Raw genomic sequence first — 27595 nt, 5'->3', positions numbered from 1 at the left:
GCTAATTATTACATGTGGTGACTGTTTACTAAAGCCTTAAGGTCCTGGTTCGTACCAGATTTTCACTGGTGCGACGAATAACTGATTAATTAAATGATTATTTTATGTTGTGATTGTCAGGTTTCCATGAAAATGTAATTGAGATTGTAATTGAGCAAAATTTTGATCAAATTATAATTACACAAAATAGAAATGCTTCAATTACAATTACATGAAAAAATGTAATTAAATACATTCAGCTCAATTACAAATTACAATTGATCCAACTCTGGTTTTAATACACTGGCCAGATTTCAATTTGTATTTTCGACGAAAGTGCAACACTAGCTTTCGATTAAGATCTGTTTTAATCAATTTTAGCACTCTGGTCGCCAGCTATAGGACTATCAACAATGCTGCTTTTGCCCAGGCTCAGCAGTCAAACACATTGTGCGTGCGTGATAACTGGAGCTGCATATCTATCCTTACGTTGGCAATCTATACTCCTGTTGTGGGACTCACTTTTCGAAAGCTGTTCGGTTATGCGCGTCTTCGCCAACAAAAGACAACGTCGCTTTGTTTTCTCTTCCTTTGGCCGCGTGGCAGACCCGGCGATCAGGCTATTCTCACACCTGCGAATAACGAAAAATGACTTGTAGTAATTTTCGAAAATAAATTTAGTTACCGTAACACATATATTTCGCAGCATATTTCATACTTTGAGGTGATGCAAACGAACATACCACAAAACAGGCGCTTGGCCAGCCGAGAAAAAGGGGGTTGTTTTGAAGAAAGGGGAGTGGTTCGCAGTCATTGTGGACCCCTTTTGGACCTTGACAGACCTCCGCGGACCTCAAGTATTCGTTCAAAATTAGCCCAATTATCGTGCAACCGTCATCTATCTCGCGCAAATGTTAACTGTATAGGCTTGTGAGAAACAGCCACAAAATGAATTTTCGTGAAAATAACATCATACTAATTGATGAGTTTGCACAGGATATAGGATGTTTCCTCGGAGAAGGTCATTCAGTTGCTGTGAGTCCTGACGCTTTAGCAGTTATGAAGCGAAACTGCCTTACAATTTGCCTAGCTTTGAGAATTACAAATTACGTTGTGAATTGTGTTGCAAATTTAGAGGTTTCGTGGACCCCCTGAAAATGATTCGCGGGGCCAAGGTCGAGAACCACTGCCCGAGAGAACTAAAAATTGCCAAAAGGTAAAGTAATCTACAATAGACCTCACCTCTTGTGTTTTTTTCATCTTGCGGGCATCCAATGCGGGCAGCGGGGGCCCTGCCGATGAAGATGGCTCAGTGGATACCGCAGATGGCCCTGCAGGCAGCGTAATAGGCTCTGCAGGCAGCGGAATTGTCTCGGCAGGCCGCGTAATTGGCTCTGAATGCAACGGAATTGTCTCTGCAAGCCGCGTAATAGTCTCTGCAGGCAACGGAATTGTCTCTGCAGGCCGCGTAATAGGCTCTGCAGGCAGCGGAGTTGTCTCTGCAGGCAGTGAAGATGGCTGCGCTTGCAGCGGAGGTTCCGCCACAATGCCCATACCCCCGAAAAGATCACCCACGACCTGGCCAAGCAAGTTATCCAGATCTGGCGGGTTCGTTGAACTGTAGAAAGACATAAGTCTCGTTTATTGTAAGCAGCTCAAAACTGAACCGGGTGGAAGTGTACAGCTTGTCCAAACATTAAGCTTATTTCAATTTGAATGGAAAAATCGAATATGGCACAGCACAATTCGGTAGAATGAGTGCAGGTGTTCTCAACGTCATGATAAATGACTCGAGTCCCGCCGTAATCAGATTAGGGCTGGGCAAAATCGAGTACCTGAGTGATTCGATTCTGAATCACGTAATATGCTTCACGTCGAGTAATCGAATATCACTCATTATGACGTCATAACATAATGAAAAATGTCAAAGTTCAAATATGTACCCTTCATACGACCACAAAGAATATCCATCACATTTCAGATGCTTTGGTCTTTTTCCGACCATACCGATTTCATTGCATTCGGTGACAATGTTGTGGGATGATCATGAATTCAGAAATGTGCTATCTCCAGTAGCTTTTTACCATATGTTTCGTATGTTACGATACGGCCAATCAAGGTTTCAAGGCTTCAAAAGTGAAAATTAGTATCGAAACAATAATTCACGTTGATAAATTGACTTTCAGTGGCGTGGAGCGTATCATTTCAGTACTCTAAAAACTCGAATCATCAAAATTTATATTCGAATCATTGTGCCCAGCCCTAACACCTTCACCGATAATTCCGACATCACATCCAATTTTAAAATCGCACTTCAAAACCTTCAGCTTTACAACCATTGTCAAGCTACGGCATGAAAAAAGCAAAATAGCCTGAATCTGAACAATATGGAAGTAAACGAATATTGCCAATACTTTTTGACCTCTAACGGCCAATACCGACATTTCTCGCAAAGTGTCAGATCGAGTGGCTATTATCGGCAAACTGATAATCGAGGGGGGGGGGGGGGGCTCTAGTCATGACATGACATATTTCAATCCTAGATGAGAAAAGAAATACTTCACTAGCTCAGATTTTAGAATGCATTGTCTTTTTGTTAACAGACCTTCAGGCAAGAGTATTGGAGTTTAGGGTGGAGTGAAAAATGAAAATTATTGAATTTCAAAAAAGGGTCTTGGCATGTGTTCGTACACCCTCTAGTGGTCGTGTAATTTCACCAAACGATCCGAAAATAGCTAATTTCATAATAACTTGATAACCGCTTACACTAGAAAGTCAGTTTTGGGCTTAAAAGACGCAGAAGCAACATGTTTCTATCTCACTTCCATAGAACTTACTCTTAAAAATGAACAGAAAAAAAGTTACAAGCAAATTACTTATTTTATAGGTAATATTAAGCACTGAAGCAGTGGGTAGGATGTCAAAAGCGTGTAGTGACTGATCTTATGATGGAGCAACATAACTTATTATTAATTGGAACTGGCTTCACGAGATAATTTAGTTTAAAAAGAGTTCATTGATTCGGTAGAGCTATCGTATAATGACATGTACTGTATATCTACTCCACGAAGCAAATGCTACTAACCTTTCTTCGTCTGGATCAACCCAAACTTCGGAGTCGACTGGGGTATCTGAAGAGCAAATATTCAATTAAAAACGAGCAATCTGGATTTCCATTCATACAATCTTTGGACAGTCAGAAGGGATGTTAAACGGGGAATCCGTGGACGACTTGCGGTACGAAGCTCTAAATCATGGTTTAGGAGCTGCATTGTGGAATGGGTCCTGTGCGCTAACCAGCGGTGGTCAAAGTAGTCAATAAAGCTACTCAAGTAGAAGTAGCGATGCAAAAATCTACTCAAGTGCGATTAGCAGTACTGATATTAAAAGCAACCTACAACTATTTGAAGTAGAAGTAGAATTGGCTGACCTTAAATCTACCCAAGTAAGTAAGTAGTTGTGAAAAAAGATCCCAATTCGTTCGCATACACTGTCAAAAGCTGCAAATTGAGCTGTGCGGAAGGTGTGGAGAGCCTGATTCATATTGATGCATCCCAGGAGGCATCAATTTTCGACATGTATGCCTACCTTGCGCGAAGCACGACAAAAATTCCAGTCTTGACTTATAACTTTTATGAAAATTAAATGTTGGTACTCCGCGAAAACAGCCCGAAAATTCGTCAGGCTATCTTTCTGATTGGCGGATTACATAACTTTCTCTAGACAAAGTGAAAACAGCAAGAAGTAAGTAAGTAGAGCACAAAATTTTATGAAGTAGAAGTAGTAGCGGAAATCAGATTTACTTGAGTAAGTACTGCAAGTAGCGGAAAACTACTTGAGTATTTCAAAAAAGTAGAAGTACTTCGTTACTGACCACCTCTCGCGCTAACTGGGGCCTAATATTGTTCCACAAACTGTAACAAAGTGGAAATTTTCTAGCAGATTTATACAACTTGCAAATTTTCTTAGCACCATGAGCGATTTGACGGCTGTGGTCTTTTTTATTTTACTATAGGCAACATTAGAAGTTGTCTTAATATGAACGGGGGTGGGGGCAGGGGGTACGAGAAATATTATTGAAAACTCGGGGGCGTGAGTGTGAAAAACATTAAGAAACAGTGACCTAAGTGCGATAAAGCAATTTGGAATTTTCTTTGCACTGCTAAGCAGTAAGCACTTGACAAAAAAGAATAGAGATCGAGTGGGCAAACTTCATCAGACATTCATCGGAAGTCGACACAGAGAGAAATGGGCACCGCGACAGCACTCACTCATTGCAATGTTTTCCCATTTTGGCGAGCCATCCGTCGAGCCATCCGCCTCCAGACATCTTAAAGATGAAAACGTGTTAAAAATACATCACTCTCCCTTCACGCATGTGTGGAACTCCATGAAGTGGCGTGACGATATGTCGTAATTCGCCGCAATGAATTCTATATTTCCTAAGACGATTGGGATTTCAATTTGGTTCACTCTATACTAGGGGTGTCAAACTCAAGTGACGACGCGGGCCGGATTCAACACTTCAGATCGCTCGCGGGCCGCAGCAAAATTCCTCAATCCAAAAACACCTCAAAATCTATGATTTTATTTTTCCTTTGAATACTTCATTTACCAGTCTTCACAACAGTATATTACACGGATCATAGCCGGGGTTCAATTCCAGCACCATTTATTCGCAAACAATGGAATTGGCAATATGGGCGGCTAAATACAGTTATAAGCCGATAAAACAGCGGCTAACGATGATAGAAGTTGGCATAGTTCTATGCTTCCTTAGTTTTAGTAATATATTGGTATCAACCCTGCATATGCGTTGAGGAATGCAAAAGATTCAACTGTAAACACGGACATTGGGATTTGCTTAATATTATTATATTGCAATTAGGGTTTCTCTTGAGACTGAAGACCTCTATTATATTTTCCATGTAACCTGCATATCAGGGTTCTTAGAGTTTACCTCATTGATTACTTGATGACTTGAAATTGACTCGTAAGTTTTGCTTCAAATCACGAGTCAATCTGCATTTCTGAAGCGTCGAGTCAAATCGAGTCATTTTTCCAAAGTGACTCGAGCCAAGTCAAGTCATACAAAAAAGGGGACTCGAGTCTTCTCTACAATGAGACAGGTGCAGTTGCGAAATGCCCGTCAGAACAAGAATACCAGAATTTGTGACTGCCGCGAAAATTCTCATATGATTGGATATATTGAAGCGTGCGTCAAGTGATAAAAAGTATTGACTTCGATTTTTCTCATCACCCTAAAACCTTGACTTTTGCTACTAAACTCGAATTGTTGTATTACCACTTTCTTCGCCACATGTACATTAGGACTGCCGATACAAATTTTATTCAATTTTTACAGGCTACTGAAAAAATTTACTTTTTTTACTCTCATGCAGCACATTCCTAGCCAATATAACAATAATATATATATCAAGAAGCCAATTAAGTCAGAACAAGAGTAATTTTCTGAGCAACCTTACTATTGCAATCAACATCTACTCATAGCATGACTCACCTTCAGAAAGATCTTTTCAATCGATATTCAGAGTTTGTATTGATAGGATAGGATGTGGATCTATAGATCTAGGATCTGAAACACAATGAAATTATAGTAAAACACACTACTCATTTTCGAGTTCAAGTCAGACTCAAGTCAGGTCCAACTCACTCGAGTGTAACCCTGGCGTGATATCGATGGCCTCAAATTTATAATATACCATCTCTCTCACTTTTGGCATATTTACTCAAACATATGAAACGTGGGTTTCTGGCAGGGCTGTAACCAAGTCACAATTCAATCTCACTTTTCTACTTTGACTTGAGTCAAGTCGAGTCATTTTCAATTCACCACCGAGTCAAGTTCAAGTCAAAGTCAGCGAGCCAAGGGTTGAGTCCGAGTCATGGTATTATGACTCGAGTCTGAGTCCGAGTCCAAATCATTGTGATGACTGCTTAGTTTCCAGTTAAAGCCTTGTTAAACCCACTTTTAAAACTCTGTTTATGGTGATATCGAATGGTTCGCATTGATAATATACTATTTTCCTCACTTTTAGCAGTTTCCGGCCGCATTTTCAAGTACCAATACCAATAAACGAAATCTCAGATTGACTCGAGACGAATCATTTTCGTACTTCGATAAAATGACTCGAGTCATCAGAAAATCGCGACTCGAGTCTATAGTCATGACTCGAGTCATTACAACCCTGTTTTCTGGGCTTATTTGTCAAGTATTGGACCAGATCCAAATACACCAGATTTCAATCAAGTTATATTGAATGTCTCGAGTCACGAGCAATGACTGGAGTGCAGTGCAACTAGAGTCTATATACACAAATTGTCTGGAGTCAAGTCATTCGGTAGTCTTCCCAGGCCTTATCAAGATGTAAATTACTGAAAACAGCGTCAGACTTCCTTCAGACATGCCTGGCACACGATGCTTGGTATTTTCATCAGCCTATCAACGATACCGGCATCCAAGCGAGTGCGTTTGAGATATTTAATTTCATTTTATTTCAAAATTTCGAGGATCATATATCAGGGTTACCATATTTTGGGAATCTGAAAAGTGTACACTTTTTCAAAATTTTCCGACTTAGAATACTGTAGTCAAATTCTGAAATAATGCTAATTTTTTCCCGGGTATAGGCCCACATGGTCGGTTGACTATAAATACAACGCCGGACCATTACTTGGACGCTGATTTCCTATATTCCAACCAAATGTCTCGTAAAAGAGGACATTTAGGCGTCCTTCGAGTACATTTTAAAAATAGAGGACAAATCCTCTTAAACGAGGACGTATGGTAGCCCTATACTTATATTCCATGTGGAAGGTTCAGTTTGGTGCTGGTGCGGGCATTAGCCTGTCTACCGCGCCTGCTGTAGCCGACACAAGTCTTGTCATCGCTCAACTTCCTTAACATCCCCTCGTTCAAGCATGCTGTGTCACCTAACGCGTTCTTAGCATAACTTGACATTACGAAAGATACCTCGTTCTCACCTAGACAGCGTAAAACACACGAAATGGCGGCAAACTGATCGACTTCGACATATGTTAATGATTGATGCAGAACGTCATTGCCGGGATTTTTTGGCGATATCATTCAGATAGGATTCTAGAAGTACAGAACTTCAACTTCGTGTCAAAAAATATGTCTATATTACTTGATTCATTACACTTTTTGCTTTTACACTGAGTCAGTTAATATGGTTTACCAAACTCTAAATGTATATTGTATGGAATTTTCTCATTGTGACGTAATAATGAGAACTACAGAACGGATACAACGAGCGGATATAGCGCAGTGACATAACAACAGCAGAGTATGGTGTGGTACAAAACAGGAAATAGTAATGTTCCATGCACGCCTCACTATGTCCATAATAAACCACTATTTTCCATGCTAGCAACGTTTTTCCAGATCATATTCGATCTATTTTCCGTTACACACCGTACATTCCATTACACATGCTCTAATCTTTCGAAGAAAATGGCTAATGCGTCGCACCATAGTGTCCTATATGGTGTCGACACAAGCAAATCTCACGGCTCAGTGAAATTGATTCACGTCACAATTTCCATTTGGCTACAGGTAATTTGACGGTCTTTTTTGACCGGCATGCCGAGCATTAAATTTAGTGAAACTGGTATCAATCGAAAGCTGACTCTGCACTGATTACGAAAATATAAATTTTATTCCGCTCGCGGCCCTGGAACCCCCACAATCAGCCTCTAATTTTTCATTGTTATGGAGATTGGCATTGGGACGCAACAATGATGTCTGGCGAAACGAGAGACGCAACAATGCTGTCTAGGTCCTTTTTTCTTGAGTTATTCTCTCGTTTCGCTAGACAGCATTGTTACGTCCCAATGCCAATCTCCATAACAATGAAAAATTCGAGGCTGATTGTGGGAGTTCCAGGGCCACGAGCGGAATAAAATTTATATTTTCGTAATCAGTGCAGAGTCAGCTTTCGATAGATACCCGTTTTACCAGATTTAATGCTCGGCAAGCCGGCCAAAAATTACCGTCTAATTGCCTGTAGCCAAATGGAAGTTGTGACGTGATACAATTTCACTGAGGCGTGCGATTTGCCGGTGTCGACACCATATAGGACCATAGTGTCCTATATGGTGTCGACACAAGCAAATCGCACGGTTCAATGAAATTGTATCACGTCACAGTTTCCATTTGACTACAGGCAATTTGACGGTGATTTTTGACCGACTTGCCGAGCATTAAATTTGATGAATCGGGTATCAATCGAAAGCTGACGCTGTACTGCTTGCGAAAATATAAATTTTATTCCACTCATGGCCCTGGAACCCCCACAATCCGCCCCAAATTATTCATTGTCGAGTAGATTGGCAGTGTGACGCAACAAGGATGTCTGGCGGAACGAGAGACTAGCTCAAGAGCAAGGATGCGGCCGAGCGGCGAGAGTGGGATCAGCTGACGTCGCGGCAATAGCAATGTGCAACCGCGCCACAGAGAAACGCTGCGCTGTTGATACTTTTTCTATGCGTTTCGGTACAAGCGAGCACACACCAGCCTTTCCTTGACTTGTAAGGGTAGAACTGGGTCCACGGAATGTATTAGGGCCCTACCAATTTTCGCGCAATATCCTTCAGCTGATAGAGATATGTAGACGTCTAAGTAGTCTACAATGGATATGTCAGATTATTATGATATCGATTGCCTTAGCCCGCTTGTTGCGTAGGGCTCCAGAGATGCGTGGCGCTGTTGATACTTTTTCTATGCGCTTCGCTAAAAGCGAGCACACACCAGCCTTTCCTTGACTTGTAATGGTAGAACTGGGTCCACAGAATGTATTTGGTCCCTACCAATTTTCGCGGAATCCTTCAGCTGTTAGAGATATTTCTAATAAGAAAAGTATACTTTTAAGTAATAAGATTCACTCAAGACAGCAAATTTAGATAATGTAAATATATCATATTGTAGTAATACAACTACAGTGTTGAGTTTTCACTCTAGTCCCCATAAGCACCACGTCGGTGACCTTGCCAAATTCCGAGAAGGCAAAAAAGTGCAAACTCTGTTGGGCCGAATGGACAATGGACATTCAGTTATTCACAGATGCGAAAAAATACTGCAAATCCGTTTTACGTAAGTTACATTAGGAATATATATACAGGCTACTGAATGAATATAATTCAAATATCTGTGATACCACTGTATTACTTTTGACGCAAAAGGTCCCCGGCATTCAAAAAAACTATTTGGTGATTGAAAAATGTTAAACCAAATTCCAACGTCAACGTTTATAGTGATATCAGATATATTCCAGTGAAAAACAAAGGTATGAATTTGGTGGTAACATTTTGGAATCATTTGGCAGGTATGGCCCGCAAGCTTTCTAGTAACGGATTGAATCCGGACAGCGATACCAGTTTAATTCGACACTCCTGCTGTTAACTTTATTCAACAATCAACATTTTACCTGCTGCATTCGCGGACCAAGTCCTACCCATACGGATCAAATAAAAGCTCGTAATGTATGCTCATGCTCAATGCTCCTTGCTCCCACTTAACCATAAAAGCGACTATAGAAAGTATCGACACCCGCCATCAACAGCGCGACGTGTCTCTGGAGCCCTACGCAACAAGCGGGCTAAGGCAATCGATATCATAATAATCTGACATATCCAATGTAGACTACTTAGACGTAGCCTACATATCTTTATCAGCTGAAGGATATTGCGCGAAAATTGGTAGGGCCCTAATACATTCAGTGGACCCAGTTCTACCCTTACAAGTCAAGGAAAGGCTGGTGTGTGCTCGCTTGTACCGAAACGCATAGGAAAAGTATCAACAGCGCAGCGTTGCTCTCTGGCGCGTTTGCACATTGCTATTGCCGCGACGTCAGCTGATCCAACTCTCGCCGCTCGGCCGCATCCTTGCTCTTGAGCTAGTCTCTCGTTTCGCCAGACAGCATTGTTGCGTCACACTGCCAATCTACTCGACAATGAATAATTTGGGGCGGATTGTGGGGGTTCCAGGGCCATGAGTGGAATAAAATTTATGTTTTCGCAAGCAGTACAGCGTCAGCTTTCGATTGATACCCGATTCATCAAATTTAATGCTCGGCAAGTCGGTCAAAAATCACCGTCAAATTGCCTGTAGCCAAATGGAAACTGTGACGTGATACAATTTCATTGAACCGTGCGATTTGCTTGTGTCGACACCATATAGGACACTATGATAGGACACTATGGTCGCACTAAGTAAACACAGACATTATGCCAATCTGACTGTATAAAATCCTGTATAATGTTTCCCTCGTGCGATTGGCCTCGCAGTCGTCGCAGGTATATTCGTTTTTTTATGGATGGATGTTTGCAAAATAACTCGCAAACTGATTATAGTGCACCGTGTCTCGTATAAAAATCTTCTCTAGGTGCGATTCTAGAGTTTGCAGGCGTTAACATCGTGCCAGGGTGTCATATCGTAAATGATCGAAAATATTTGAAACTTCAATTCAATACCGCGACATCTGATATAGACGGTACAGTACAGTAGTGCAGGAATCGCGGCAACCCCCACCACGCGAGCCATTTTTTGATCGCGAGATGATTTTTCGTGGCACGCCATGCAATATTATAACAATGTTTGCTGCAAAACGTGTAACATAAGTTTTCAAAATGTAACAATCGTAGACAACCCAAAATTATTTTATCTTTCAACATAAAATAGAGTCTTTTGGGGCAGGATTTATCTATCTTGAAATTTTTTTTTCGCGGGCTCTGCTCTCTTGATAATATGGAAAACCCCACGGGAACCTAATATCGTATGAAACCGTTTGGATCAGTATGTGGTTCCCAACCTTTTTTGATGTCGGGTTGCAATGACTCGTCTCGAGTCACGATTTTCTGATGACTCGACTTAATTGACTCGAGTCACTTTCTCAAAATACGGAAATTACTCGACTCGAGTCGATCTGTGTATTGAATTGACTTGGACTCGAGTCAGTGCGCACGACTCGAACCAAGTCATAGGCCTATGACTCCAGGCTCGAGCGGCCGAGACCTACATTTCATTGTAATTTCGGAGAATAATAAAGTAACCTTACAATTGCGATTCCGTATATTGGTACTGGTACTTGAAAATGCGACCAGAACTGCTAAAAGTGAGGAGAATTGGTGTATAAATGCGAACCATTCGATATCACCAATCAGAGGTATAAAATGCGGGTTTTTAACTGAAAACTGAACAGCCAACACAATGACTTGGACTCGGACTTGACTCCGTGGTGAATTAAAAATGACTCGAATTGACTCGAGTCAAAACCATGAAAGTGAGATTGACTGGTGACTCGCAGCCTAATGTTACTTTGATTAATACCCTGGGGCTATTACATGGTCAGAATACAAAATTTCGGTATTCGAGAAATCGTCGAACAGTTCGATCTCATCACGAACACGACGAGAAAAATCTTGGTGAATTCGGACAAATATCGTCGACAGACCACGAACACTCAATACCATTCGTGTTCGCGCGATCGCCATTCAGGAAAACTTGTTTCGACTTGATTTTCACCACCAATAGTTCTGTTCTGCATTTCACCACAGATTTCTTTGCAAGAGACTTTGCAATCGATCAACTTTTTTACTTATTCTGCCTCCAAGTTTGATCCAAATCGTGCGGCATTTAACGTTTCGGTAATTTCCTGCCGCCTTCCATTCATCATAAGTTTTGTTTTCGAATCGGATATGGTTCCAGTAAAACAATTATAGCTTTATTCTACCTTTCCGACGAGCACATCAAGCTCTTCCGTACACCACCTTCTTGGTATATTGCTGACTTATTTTCAGGGTACACTCATCCGAGTGCCTAAGTATTTGATTCTCGAACTATGCTTCATCGCGAATATTTTTGGACATTTGGAAATAACTTTATAAAACTTGAAATAGGCATAAAGCTAAGCATGGCGCTGCTCTTACTGTTTCAATAGATGCTATAGTTAGATGTGACAATGAAAGCAATTATAACATTGCCGATGACGCATGGGAATTGCCATGTCATAATTAATTGGACTGCCATGTAGAAAATTTAGGTCGCAAAAAGTCTTTGATTCGTTTCCAGCTCATAATTATTCAAGTCATAAACAAATCATCATTTCTGAGCTCAGCATTGTCTGACTTCTGCTTGCACTTCAATATTAATTGCAAGAATTTTCCGTTAAAAATTTAGATAATTATAGTCAAGAAGTCCTACGAATCCTATCCAGCTAATTGATGTACGAAACGAAGTGTTAATGGTTCCCACTTCCAACTCATCCCGAACGAAACAAGTATGCCTAATAGCCTAAGTATCCCGATTATAAATATTCTGTTTGGTTGAGCAAGACGCGAACACGAATGCGACTATGAGCCAGTGTTGGGATGACTCGAGTCATGACTTGACGCGAGTCAGACTCGAGTCACCTTTTTCGTATGACTTGACTTGACTCGAGTCACTTCGCTAAAATGACTTGACTTGACTCGACTCGGCGTATCAGAAATGTGGATTGACTCGTGACTCGGAGCAAAATTCACGAGTCAATTTCAAGTCATCAAGTAATCGGTGTCGATAAAAATCACTGTATTTTGCATATGGTCTGATTGTTCGCGAAACGCTGGTGTAACCCGTGATAGCGACCAATCATTCTATGAGCGTGCGTTCTACTGAGCCTATACATTGTTCTCTCACAAATAAATTGACCACAAACGAAGTGATCGAAGCTTACAGCTTACGTTATCGTAAACTAGTATAGTGAAGTAATGCAAAATGTCTATTTCTGATCTCTGTTCTTTTATCCAAACCTCTTGTTTTATTGAAATTGAATTCGAATATAGTTTATTTAGTCCTCCGCCATTGGCGCAGGCTCGAAATGGATCATATCAATTTGTAAATGGGTAATGTATTGCATCTTATTAATTCGCATCTTTATTCTATATTTCGGCTGGTAACTATCAACTGATGCTATGCAATTACTTTCGTAGTTTAACAGTTCTATGTATATGTGAGTGATGCAGCGCTTTCATGCGTGTATATTTAACTATATATTCGCTCATCGGTTCAGAATCAATGACCACTCAATCAGTATTTCAGACAGACAGCAAAATTCAATGACGTAATCATGCCTCATACTTCGAAAAGGCTACTTGACTTGAATTGTGACTTGACTCGTGACTTGACTTGACTTGACTCGACTTGACTCGAGTCACCTCCAAAAATCGAGTGACTTGACTTGACTCGAGTCACCTTCGAAAATCGAATGACTTGACTTGACTCGTGTCAAAATGTACAATGACTCGAAATGACTCGTGACTCGTAGGTAGTGACTTGATCCCAACACTGCTATGAGCTAGATCACGAATGAGCATGCGCATACAATGACCCCCCACCCAGGTATGGAGCCTCTTCCTCATTAAAACACTCGACTAGGCTACTTATAACGAAAAGTTGAAGGTATATATATATAGCTACCCAGTCACGTGCGGTCAGGGAAGGCAAGTGAGGCACTGCATCACCTGTCGCATGGATGAGTAAAGAAGATTGTGAAAACCTTCAACGATTATTGATATTTACCGTCGATGTTGTTTGTCCATGAATACCTAAATTTTCATGTCATGACTATTGAAATCTTTCACCACCGCTCTCGACTCGCTCTGGCCTATTTTAAAATCAATATTTATTGAGCTTGCAGGATATATAAAATGGAAATTATCCCACTATACGTAACTAGGTGTCGATTTTTCGTGTATTGCTCGAGTCACTTCCCAAAAATGACTTGACTTGACTTGACTTGACTCGGCGCTTCAGAAATATGGATTGACTCGTGACTCGGAACAAAATATACGAGTCATTTTGAAGTCATTTAGTAAACGGTGTCGATTAAATCATCCTATCTTATGTATGTCGGACTTGTTCACGATATACGTCGGCGTTACTTGTGAGAGCAACCAGTCATTCACGGATTGTACTGAAGTTGCTGAAGTTCTAGTTAAATCGTCTGCACCTACTGCCACCAAGGTGTATAGAAGATTCCCAACACCTGAATCGCGAGACTCATTGCTGCACAATGCATTTGACAAATTTGATAATGATAACCTTACCCCCCTCTCAAGACACAACTTCAATGAGAACTTTAATCATTTTATTGCCAATATATTGCGTTTGATAAATGAGCATATTCCTCTTCAAAAATTGTCACGAAGGCAGCGAAAGCTGCAACTTAAACCATGGATTACTCCTGGCATCGTTCGCTCTATTAGAAAGAGAAATCTCTTGCATAAAACATGGTCCCTGAGTGGAACTGACGGTGATAGAAAAAAATATAAGTCATATGCCAATAAATTAAATCACATCAAATCAAAAGCAAAGGAATCATATTATATGAATTGCTTCAGCAATCATTATGGAGATCAAAGGCAAACTTGGCGTTTGATCAAACAGTTGATTAATGTAAAACGTACTAATACAAATTTTCCACTTAATATCATCAAAGACGATGGCACCAAGATTACTGACCCTCGCAGTATCTCACAATCACTCAATGAACATTTCGTTTCCATAGGTGACAAGTTGGCCTCTTCTTGTGCCAATTGCGCTGATATATCCCCAGTGGCTTACTGCAGGTCAAGCTTAGATTCGTTTTTCATAACTGACACAAGTGAGGAAGAGATCTATGAAATAGTTAGAGATATGAAAACTGGAAAAGCAGAGGGTCATGATGGAATTTCTACCGACCTACTAAAAACTCTCATTCCTGCCATTGGGCCCACGTTAGCGTATTACTTCAACCAATGTGTAAAATTGGCCATTTTCCCAGCTGCTTTGAAAATAGCTAAAATTACTCCTGTTCACAAATCCGGAGCTAAAACTGACATGAATAATTACAGGCCTATCTCAGTCCTACCGTGTATTGCTATTTTATTTGAGAAACTCATCTATAAAAGAATGGTGACATTCTTTGAACGAAATTCCCTGATATCGAGTAGCCAATTTGGCTTTCGACACAACACCGACACAAATCAAGCCATCACTGATCTCATTACTAAACATTATTCAACTCTAGGCTCTAACGATGTTTGCTGCAGTATATTTTTAGATTTAAAAAAAGCTTTTGACACGATCAACCATTCTTTATTGCTTGAAAAATTACAGCGTTACGGTATTAGAGGTAAATCTCTGGAATTATTTCGTTCCTATCTTTCAAACCGCTTACAGTACATTGACCATCACATGTCATCTCCCTTTCACTATGGAAAAATCGAGACCGGTGTTCCCCAAGGCTCAACTTTAGGTCCAATTCTTTTCATAATGTACATTAATGATCTGCCAAACGCATCAAAGTTCCACACTACTCTCTTTGCAGACGATACATGCTTATTTGCTCGCGATTCAGACCTAGCTTCTCTCCAGCATACAGTCAACTCTGAAATGGAAAACATTATCACTTGGATGAATGTCAACAAATTAGTAATAAACCCTGCCAAAACTCAGCTGTTGATTAGCAACAACAAGGCACCGCCCACTCACACACCCCATTTTGCAATAACAATACTTGGCGTCACTGTGAAACCAACCTCCACTGTGAAATATCTAGGGATACACATTGACAATGATATGTCTTGGAGATCCCATATCGAATTGCTAGTGTCAAAAGTTTCTCGTGCTTGCGGTGTGATGTCACGGGTATCTCGTTTACTTCCCAGATCAGTTCTAAGAACTCTATACTTTTCCATAATTCATCCTCATCTGTTATATGGTATTATTTTTTGGGGCACAACTTTCAAAACGTACTTGCAAGCCTTATCTGTTCAACAAAATAGAGCTATCCGCTCAATATGCCGTCTAGGGTCACGGGACAGTGTTCAGCAAGCATACAGATCCCTCAACATATTAACAGTTCCTAAAATGTGCTCTCTAGAAATTGCAAAGTTGATGCATAGATACCATAATGGCAATATTGCCGATGCATTGCTAGGCCTATTTCTTCTCCAAAAAGACGTCCATACTTATAATACCAGATCTGCTTCCTCTAACAACTATTTTATTCCACGTGTGTCTTCAATGGCTCAAAGATCCATTGTCTTTTTAGGACCAAAACTATGGGGTGAGATTCCAACTGAATTGAAAAATATGTCTTTTAACGAATTTAAATATCATTATAAAAAGCAGCTCTTGCAATCATAACCTTATGGCTACTGTTTAGTTTCTTCATTCTCTTACCATTGAGAGTTTGGTACCGTTTGTATTGTTTACTTGTTATTTTACCATCTGTTTAGTTACTTGTTATTATATAGCTAGATTGACAGCAGTGAAATGCCAAATCATTAACTGTAGTCTCCAAAAATGTCGACTACCGTGTTGTATCAAGCTGACTTCTTCTGATTTTCAACTAACATCAAACAAGAACACCAAGTGGATCAATATCTTATTTGTGACGTTAAAAAATCACTCGTTTTCCTGAAAGGACAAAACATAAACGATAGACAGAGCAGAACTACGACAAAACAAAACAGGCGACCGCCACCGCGTCACTCGACATATTGAGCCCTGCGCCATACCATGTGCAGGGTGCACTACGAAATAGTCAAGGCGGTGAACGATGAGCCATAAAGAAAAATCCACCGCGACATGGCCGGCCCTGTGACCAACTGGAAATGTCAAGGTACATTACAGAGGGTCACAATAATTGATGAGAGGTGGTCGTGAAACGAAACAAATCAAATTGTGAAAAATACATCATGACAGTTCTAAACGACACAACTTACGAATGTCACGTTCGTAGATTCCACATGCAGTACGAACCTTTACTCTCCTGACCAGCCCATTACGATCAGGAAACACATGTTCAATAACACCTTTGGGCCATCTACCACGAGGAACAGTAGTGTCGTTAAGCAAAACAATATCGCCAACCCTAAAGTTGGGTTGTACTTTTAGCCATTTCGAGCGTGCCTGTAATTGCGGTAGATATTCTTTGAGCCAACGGCCCCAGAACAGATCAAGTTTATGCTGTACATATTTCCAGTTTTTCGCGTACTCATCAGCTTTGTTGAATACATGTGAGGGTAGTGATGGATCTAGTCTACCCAATAGAATTGAATTCGGCGTCAAACACTGTAAATCACCAATATCATTTGAGACAGGAGTAAGCGGTCTGTCATTCAAAATGCGAGCGACCCCATAGAGCAGAGCAGACAAGGTATTGTCATAATAAGGGGCATTATTGTTCAATCCATGGAGAATACGTTTACAACTTTGCACAATCCGCTCTACTGCACCTTGAAAATGAGGAGCAAGGGCGGGAGAAAAATGCCACTGAATATTTTTAGCAGCCAATGCACTGGCAACTGACTCTACATTCAAGTTTGTAATGGATTTTCCCAACTCTTTCTGAGCACCTACAAATGCAGTACCATTGTCACTGAACATGTGCGCTGGTCTGCCACGAACATCAATAAATTTTGAAAATGCCATCAGGAAGGCCGATGACTCAAGAGAGTCCACCACCTCCAAATGTACAGCTCTTGTGCATAAACATGTAAACACACAGCCATAGCGTTTCACTTGGCTTCGATTACGACGACAAATAAGGGGACCAAAATAGTCAACCATTGTATAATGAAACACATTCTTGCCGGGCGTAATTCTGCATTTTGGGAGGTCTGCCATATACTGACAGCCGGGTGTTGCCCTTCGACACTGACAGAATAAGCATTTTTTCAGTACTTTGCGGATAGTGGTCTGACCCTTTACTACCCAGAATTTTTTGCGTAGGATAGACAGGACGTGGAGAGTCCCACAGTGGCCATTTTCAACATGACATTGTTCAATAATTAGGCGAGTAACATGGTGGTGGGATGGTAATATCATAGGGTTCTTGGATGAGTCTGGCAAGTCTGATTGATTCAGGCGACCACCAACCAGCATTACACCATTACAAACAAATGGAATTAGTTTAGTCAATGCGTTAGGGAGACATTTTTTGTCAATTGGTTCACTGGCAGGAGAACGGACAGTTAACAAAGGAGTAACATTTGTGAATGATTCAGACTGACAAAGTCTTATAACTTCCCTCAGGGCAGTGTCCAATTCCTTAACAGTAAGGAATCCACGATCAGGTTTGATGCTTGCATCATCCGGAGAGCCTTTAGACTTCCAGTGTAAAATAGCACGTAAGCGTAGGATCCACGCGGTCGAACGAACGAGTCTGTTCAATGATGAGAAACTTTCCAGATAAACAGCCATTGTATCGGGAACAATGGCGATGTCAGAGGCACAGATGATTTCTCTTTGAAATTCAGTTTGAGATAACTCACACTCCTGATATGTGCTATGCATCCATGAGCGAGGTGGTTGGAGAAGGAATTCAGGGCCATTAAACCAAACTTTGGCACGTTTCAACTGATCCGGCATAAGACCACGAGAGCCAATATCTGCTGGGTTCAAGGCAGATTCAACATGATTCCATTGATCAAACCGCGTCAGTGAACGGATTTTTAAGAGTCTCTCGTGAACAAAGGTATGAAACCGTGACGTCGTACTCTTTATGCATTGAAGTACTGCCGTGCTGTCCGTCCAATAATGAACAGAATCGATCTTGTAATCAACGTCTTTGAGAATTGCTCTTGAAAGTTTGACGCAAGTGAGCGCAGCCGTCAGTTCCAACCGAGGTATGCTAGGAGCATTCTTCGGTGTGACTCGAGAGATCCCCCTGACAAAGGTCAAATGAATTTTGCCATTAGCATCTTCAAATCGGAAGTAGCTACAAGCAGAGTATCCTATTTTGCTTGCATCAGCAAAATTATGCAGTTGAATGTTGACAGGATTGAAATCCGGGGGTTTATAGCATCGAGGGAATGATAAGTCTTCCAAGTTTTTCAAACCTTCTGTCCATTTCACCCATCTGGATTTGAGTGTACTCTCCACCGGGGCATCCCACTCGAGATTGAGACGTGTAGATTCTTGTAAGATAAGCTTCGCTGGAAGGAGAAACGGCGCAAGGTAGCCAAAAGGGGTGTATACTTGAGCAATCTGGCTCGCAATACCACGTCTCGTGATAGGTTTAGGTAAAAGTTTTGTACTGACTTGGATGGTATCTTTAGCAACATTCCAAATCACGCCAAGCGTGCTTTCTGAATTAGAATTTTCAAAATCAAGATTCACAAAATTTGGTGCTCGGTCAGACTCTGGAATTTGAGACATGATTCTGGCATCATTACTGACAAATTTTGTAAGGTTGAATCCATAATTAGCAAACAGCGAGCGAAGTTGTTTGATAGTTTCATTACAAAGCTCAACAGTCTCTTGACTGGAAACGCAGTCATCAACGTACATGTTTTTTAGGATACAATCCAAGGTTGCAGCGTCAGCATTAGTACCGTTGAGGGCAACGATTTGACGAAGACAAAACTGTGCAATAGCAGGAGAGCACGTGCTCCCAAAAACGTGAGAAGTCATTTGGAAATCAACAATGTTTCCATGAATGTCATTGTTCTCAAACCACAGGAATCGGAGACTGTCCGAGTCCCTAGGGTAGGTCTGGATCCGAGAAAACATTTGTGCCAGATCTGCTGCCCACGGATATCTGTGCATTCGAAATCGAGATAACACTCCAATGAGGGAGGAATTTATATCCGGCCCGCTGAGCAACTGGCTATTCAAGCTTTTTCCCGCAAACTTCCGGCTGGCATCAAACACAATTCTCATTTTTTTCTGTTTTGTGTGGAAGTGGATCAAGTAGAAAGTACGGTTCGTTGGTGGAAGTATGTCCGACGGCATAGCCTGAGCATATCCCCTTGACAGATAGTCATTAATTTTTTCGTTGTACTTCTGAAAAAGTTCAGGATCTTTCTTAAATTTGGTTCGTTGAGTTTCGAGAGACTTTACAGCAGCTTCCCTGTTCGGAGGTAAAGCGACGTCATCTGATTTCCAGAGCATCCCGACTTGAAAACGTCCATTTGTTATGCGAGAAGTTTTCTTCATAATATCAATGGCTTGTTCGTCTTCGACAGAGGGATGAATTTCATATGGATCACAATCCAGATCAGGAAAATCAGCATTACATGCAGAACACATTGGTAATGCTGGAGGAACACAATGTTTCCTGAAATTATCATCAATAACAGAAATCTTGTTATTGCAATCAAGAAAATTAACTTCAGTAGAGTCGACATTTGTTCGAAGGGTTTTGTCAGAGCCACCCAAACACCAGCCAAATACAGTGTGTTCAGCACCAGGCAAATTATCTCGGGGTCTGATAACTTCATCTGCCGGGTAGCACATAAGAACTTGTCTACCAATAATAAGGTCAACATCATTTATATCAATAAGCGGAATATACAGTTCTTTCAGGTGTGAGCATTGTGCAACGGTTTCTGCATTTGGGGTATGACTTTCGACATCAGGAAAGTGGCGAGTAGCCAATACATCATTCAAGTTGATGACTGTACTTTCCCCAATCCCTTGAACAGAGATGGACACAAATTCAGACTGGCTGGGAAGGGTACCCGCGGCAGTATTCATCAAGCACTTAACTGGCTCACCACTAATCCCCAATTTGTCTAGTAAACGATAAGTACAAAGACAGTTGGTAGCCCCAGAATCGAGGAATGCATGAGTGGTAATCCTGATAGAGGAAGCTCTACAGGTGATTACCACAGGTACTACAGACAAACGAACTGGGCAACTTCTCTCCCCGATCGAGGGAAATAGAGGCATCATTGTGTTGTTGCTGGCAACAACATTGGATTTAGGATATACCTGTCGTTTAAATGCGTCATGTAATAACGAGCTATGAAGATAGCCACACCCATCAACTCTACAGCGATATGACGATGGGCAAGAATTGTGATCATGTCCATAGGATAAACAATTACGGCATACCAGGCTCTCTTCCACGAGTCGTCGACGTTCGTCTATAGACATCCTACGGAAGGTATCACAGTAGAAGAGAGGATGGGGGCCTTGACATAGGATGCAAGATGAGTGCGGCTTCTTTTCGACGGCATCTTGATCTGTCGAGCTTGAAGCCATGGCAGATGTGGCATTCACCTTTATTGTAGTCTTGCGCAGATTCTTCGAGTACTTCTTGCTGTGAAGATCATTAATGAACCGACCCAATGGTGACCGAGCCAATGATGTTTCTCTTTTGACAAACTTCACGAAATCTTTGAAATTTGGATCGATGCCGGCTTCAACCTGCTCGACATGCTTTGCGAGAAAACGGTTCAAAAATGAAATGGGATATCTACTCAAGATACCGTGAAAAACACCAGTTGCATTCACTTGGGATATTGAATCACATTGTTCGAGGACCCGTTTGGCAGCTTGTAGCTGGTCGGATGCCTCTATAAGCATTTGTAAATTTGTAGTATCGACTGGTGTTTCATCAGTCAATTGTCCAATAAATGCTGCTACAACATAGGATGTGCGACCATAGTTGTCGTACAAGACATCTCGAGCATATTTATAAGCAGCATCATCTTGCCTCCCAATGCGGCAGCACTCTAGCGCAGAGCGGGCTTTTCCGGTGCAAAGACTTATCAACTTATTTAGTTTGGTTCTTGCAGAGTGCCTTTCATTAGGATCAACATCCTCGGGATCAAATGAACAATCAAATTCATTGGTGAACCTATGGTAATCAAGGGGATCGCCATTGAAGCTACTAATTTGAATAGTTTGTAGGTCAAAACCGCGTTTCACCGATCCCAACATGCCACCCCACGGGTTCATTCTACTATCAGTGAAGACTGGTACCTGGTGAGTTACAGGCAGAGAAGGTGGAATTATGGGATTTTGTGGCGGGTGCAGTAGCTCACTATGGTTGGCGTTAGCGGCTGCAGAATGCGGAAAACTATGAGAAGGCATTTCACACGTTTGAAAGCCTGGATTAAAATGGATTGCATTAGCCGGCCCATTATGAGTGGCCGAGTACTGGCCATTATATGACGTACCTGATCGGGCGGTAACCTGAATATTGTTCCGCTCACTTGATAAGGTAGCGGCGTTAACTTGGTCATGGATAGCCGGCCCAGTGTAAGATAGTGGAAATCTGTTTCTGTAGGTAGGCACTGGAACTGACGAAACGTGGCCGGCAGAACGACGTTGGTCTTGATGTTGGCTGATTAAAACAGGCGCCACAGGTTCTTGATGAGATGGTGATAAGTAACGATCAGTAACATGGTGATTGCTCCTTATATTAGGTTCTGGCAACGAACATCCTTCAATACGGTGAATAGGAGGACTCCATGTTGTAAAGGTTTGAAACTGCATAGGAGTAGCTAGAGTGGGTGAAAACTCTTCCACAGGTAGTTTATCAGCAACAGCAAATGGTATTCTTTCGCTAGGGGTAACATTGCTACCCAAGCCGCAGTAACTCTCTTGACTAATCACAGAAGCTACTGAGTCAGTTTTAGACGAAGCTCTAGCTCGTTCAAGTTTGTCCTGAGCATGAAAAACATCCCACTCCAACTCCTCCAAGTTGTATTTCGATCCTATATCCTTGTTTACAGAGGATACCGGTACGCCGGCTATCGAACCTTCATAGTTCAGTCTACTCCTTGCGTCCACAATACCTCTCAAATTTATGTCGCTAGGCGGCGTACTTACTGTTTCAGAAGTAAACTTGCCATATGCGTCATCAGCAATCTTCTTAGTATAATAACATAGGTCATAAAATGACCTGATTCTTTTCAATGTTAATTCAGCAGAGTCACTGACGTCGGTCATCTTCTTCGCTTCGAGAGTAAGATAATCCAAGTGGGCACTGACTCTGTGAAATGTCTCATCGAGACTGTCCTTTGCAGCCACAACCGCAGCAGGTAGAGAAGCTCCACTCATACATTTCATGAAGTACGCATCAGCAGCGTTGAGGTCTCTTCTTAGACCAAAAATGTTGTCATTGACTTTCGCATCGAAGTCTTTTGACGGAGTATCCATAATGTACCGCTAGGTAACACTCGATTTTTTAACCTTTGTAGTCTCCAAAAATGTCGACTACCGTGTTGTATCAAGCTGACTTCTTCTGATTTTCAACTAACATCAAACAAGAACACCAAGTGGATCAATATCTTATTTGTGACGTTAAAAAATCACTCGTTTTCCTGAAAGGACAAAACATAAACGATAGACAGAGCAGAACTACGACAAAACAAAACAGGCGACCGCCACCGCGTCACTCGACATATTGAGCCCTGCGCCATACCATGTGCAGGGTGCACTACGAAATAGTCAAGGCGGTGAACGATGAGCCATAAAGAAAAATCCACCGCGACATTAACTATAGATATACATATATGGGTTATATGTAATTGGTATTGCATGTTGACCTATATATGACTGTCTGTTTAATGTATGAGGTGACCAGCTGACTTGAAGGCCTGAAGGTCGTATCGCTGGCCACCATTTCACAGCATTACTTTCTTACACATGAAAATAAACTTCTGTCTGTCTGTCTGTCTGTCAGACGTTTCACTGTTCGTCCATTGCTGCATCACAAATAAATTGACCGCAACGATCACAGCTTACGTTGTCGTACTAGCAGGAGATTAGTCTAATAGCAACGTATCTTTGTATCTTAGACGGCTCAGTGCTTACATTGCGCGCAGTGCTCACTGCTCACTGCTTTTACCATCACTCTGGTATGGTTTATATAGAACGAATATAGTACATGAGCTTATATTCTCACGGATTGGTGGTGTATTGTACCATTGATATGTATTCGATACTCTATATATTAGCTGATAATAACAGACTGCAGCATGTACGTACAGTTACTCACGTATTTTATTAGCAGTTTTACGTGTGCGTGAGCGATACAGTACCTTTTTGCATGTATGGTAAACTTTATATCTGATATTTGTTTCAAGATAAATTGCCATTTGATCTGTCCTTCACCGAGTTAGCAAAATGTAATGACTTTGCATCACATACTCCGAAAATTCAATTTGACTAGAATCGTGACTTGACTCGTCACTTGACTTGACTTGACTTGACTCGAGTCACCTCCGAAAACGAGTGACTTGACTTGACTCGAGTCACCTTTGAAATTCGATTGACTCGACTTGACTCGAGTCAAAATGTGCAATGACTCGAGATGACTCGTGACTCGAAGGTAGTGACTTGGTCCCAACACTGATGAGTGTAAAAAGGTTCTAAGAGAATTTTAAACTTTTGTAAGTGCACTTTTGCTAAATAAAATTCGGTTTTTGTGTAGCCTATGTGCGGTTTATTTTAATAATAATAATAATAGTGATAGTTTTATCTAATCAATTTACAACAAGATTGCGATAAAATGAATGACAAAATAGTTTTTGAAATCAGACACACGTCTATTATGGGCCTAGGTCAGTGGTTCTCAAACTTTTTTAGACACTCCCCATTTTATGATAAGTGATAATTTCGCGCCCCCGTTATCGTAATTTCACAAAATGCAACCAACATGCTAGTAATCACAACGGCTAGCTTGATGGCATGGACGGTTATGACGAATGTAGATGAGATAATTCTCAAACATGAAATTTGGATTGTACATATATAGAAACTACTATAAATTTAAGGTAAATAGCGCAAAACACGAAAAAAAATTTCACATCAATACAGCTTCGCGTCCGTCAGTTTGAAAACCACTGTCATAGGTGATGAAAAGATGAGGCATGTAAAGTAGGCTTATCCTCCTTTATCATAGGTTTACCATATTTTTGAAATGAGAAAAGAGGAAACTTTTCAAAATTTTCACCACACTAGCAAAACCGGTGGATAATCCCGAAAAAATAGCAAATTTCTCTAACATTGTGATCGGTTTTGACTAAAAAAAGGTCAACCTTCCAACCCGGCTCCCGAAATACCCATCGGAACGTTACTTCAGTGCTGATTTACTGTATATAAGTTGATTTTGCCATGTATTCATGTAAATTATATATAAAATCTCAAAAAAGAAGACAAAATCTTGAAACAGAGGACATTTGGGCGTCCTCCGAGGACACTTTCAAAAAAGTCACAAAAGAGGACAAATCCACTTGAAAGAGGACGTATGGTAACCCTACTTTATCAGGAAGTCGAAAATGTCCTCCGATAACCCCTTAATGTCCTTTTCGGAAACTCCTTTACAGCTTTGACAGCTGGACCAATCGCCAGGCTATCGCCATAAATGACGGGAAATGTTTAATGAGGACGTTTGAGCGATTCATTCGGGAGTAGGACTGAGAGATGACCCTTTTGCATTAAACACCACAACAGTATCTTAAAAATATAGGTAATTCGGTTGTCGAATCGAAATGATGACCTTTTTTCAGTCAGCACAAAAATATTTCTAGTACAAATTTTGAATCAGCTGTTTTCAGTTCCGGTAATCCTTAGTGAAAAGTGTCCATATCCATTGTCCACCTTTCTTGATTCCAAATGCTGGTTACCTTATGTAGGCTTACCATATTTTGGAAATGTAAAAGAGGACACTTTTTCAGAAATTTGCAAGATGCAAAACCGGAGTAGAATTCTCAAAAACCGGTGAATTTTTCCCACTTTGTGATCGGTTGACTAAAAAAAAAGGTCATCACTTCCGCTCAGAGCTCAAAATACCGTTTTTTATCCGCATTGCCAGGTCGATGACTAAAAAAAAAAAAAAAAGTCATCTTTTCGCTCAAAGCTAAAATCACCGTTTTTAACTCCGAAATATCCGCCGGAGCTTCACTTCTGTGCTAATTTGCGGCATATCACTTGCAATTTGCTCTAAATCTGACCTAAATTTTCAAAAAAGAGGACAAAATCTCAAAAAAGAGGACAAAAGGGCGTCCTCCGAGGACATTTTCAAAAAAGTCAAAAAAGAGGACAAATCCTCTTAAAAGAGGACGTATCATCATCATCATCATCATTGGTTTATTAGCAATTTTATCAGTTCAATACACCACAAAAATGCGATACAATGAAAAGACAGGAAGATGTCGAAGCGACAAGGAGTAGTCTATGGAATCCGACACCCACCTTGGCCTAGGCAATGTAAAGAGGAGGCATGCACACTGAATGAAAATAAAGAAGATAGTATAGAAAAAGAATGCGACAAGAAATAGGGCGGCATGTCATGGGAAGCGAGATCGATAGGTCAGTCGTCGTCCGGTAATCTTGAGGATGGACTGTATTTATTTAGTAGTAATAATTGCTTGTATTTCGACTTGAATGTGGACATGCTCGTCGACTGTCGGATGGCCGGCGGGATACTGTTCCACACATCAGGTCCGGCATATTTGATGGAGCGATGATCTTTTCGGTCGATCATATGATATTTGGACGACGTGGACGCGCGTGTGTTGTACTTGTGCGCTTTTGATTCAGAGGTAAAGAAGTCATTGAAATATTCGGGGCAACGACCGCAGTAAAACTGATACATAAACTTGGCGATTTCTAGTTTCCGCATATCTTCTATGTTTAGGACGCCGAATCTCTTCAGCAGCGACTTATTGTATGGACAGCCAGGACCCTTTGGGGCCCTAGCTATGATTCGGAGTACTTTATGCTGTAGTTTCTGCAGTGGCTTGAGTGCAGTTTTACTGGCAGCCCCCCAACAGAGGATGCCATAATGTAACTTCGATTGGATTAAGGATTTAAAGAGTATCAGAAGAACCCATGCTGTCATGATGCGCCCAAGGCTGCAGAACAGGCCGCACTTCGGTGATAATTTAGTTTCTAGGGACTGAATTTGACTCTTCCAGGACATGTTCGAGTCCAGTAGAACTCCGAGATATTTGGCATTATCTGTGTTGGAAACGGGCTGACCAGCGATATTAACGGTTAGGTTATTTTTTGAATTTACTGTCAGCAATTGCGATTTCGAGGCGTTTATGCAAAGGTTGTTCCGTCCACTCATGGACTTTGGGCATTTGGTCACCAGTCAGGGCATCCAGCTCTGCCGTCGAAGATGCGGAAGAGAGGAGGTGAGTATCATCAGCGAACAGTGTGGTGTTCAATGAGGAGGTTTCAAAAATGTCGTTGACATATAAGGTGAAAAGGACCGGTCCAAGTACTGAGCCCTGGGGCACACCACAGGTCACCGGGTGAGGAGAGGACAAGGTGTCTGAGATCGCAACCATTTGTTGGCGTCCAGTGAGGTAACTTTTCATCAGCTCAAGTTGTGGGCCCCGAAGTCCGTAACGCGCCAATTTCGAGTTGAGAATTTTATGATCTACGCAGTCAAACGCTATTTTTAGGTCGAGAAAAATGCTACATCCCACATTTCGCTTCTCTGAGATGGTAAGCCTACCTTATGTAAAAGCAATATGTAGTTTGTATATTTGAATTCATAGGAAATGCAAACTTTCATGGCAAATTTTGGAGATTGGTGCATAACTTATGCAGGGGGAGATAGCGTAGTGGCGAAATATTTTTCGTTGCTATTATTTCAGCAGATATTCCGGGGAGATAGCGACAGCGTAGTGGCGACCGTCGTCGCCACTCAAGAAGGCAGACCGCCGTCGGAGGCTATCCTGGGCTCCTCGTCCCCCGTGTTGCTGTTCTTACGGGGACAAAAAAGCCTGAAAGAAACACCCGATCAAGCAAAAAAAGCAAGAAATAGCTGCCAAAAAAGAACCGACGAAAAAAGAATAA

General features: G+C 41.3%; 1 long non-coding RNA gene across 1 annotated transcript; it reads right to left on the bottom strand.

The window, feature by feature from the left end:
• Positions 1–14127: 14127 nt before the first annotated feature.
• Positions 14128–16263, bottom strand: LOC145441168 (uncharacterized). The gene is made up of 2 exons (XR_013915761.1): positions 14738–16263; positions 14128–14673 (listed from the first exon to the last, which is right to left on the bottom strand). It is a non-coding gene; the product is annotated as an uncharacterized LOC145441168 (long non-coding RNA).
• Positions 16264–27595: the final 11332 nt, after the last annotated feature.

Source organism: Botryllus schlosseri, chromosome 1 (genome assembly GCF_051294905.1).
Source record: "Botryllus schlosseri isolate E-star chromosome 1, Bs_hap1, whole genome shotgun sequence".
Classification (NCBI taxonomy): Eukaryota; Metazoa; Chordata; class Ascidiacea; order Stolidobranchia; family Styelidae; genus Botryllus; species Botryllus schlosseri.
This window is presented reverse-complemented; position numbering and strand designations above follow the sequence as displayed.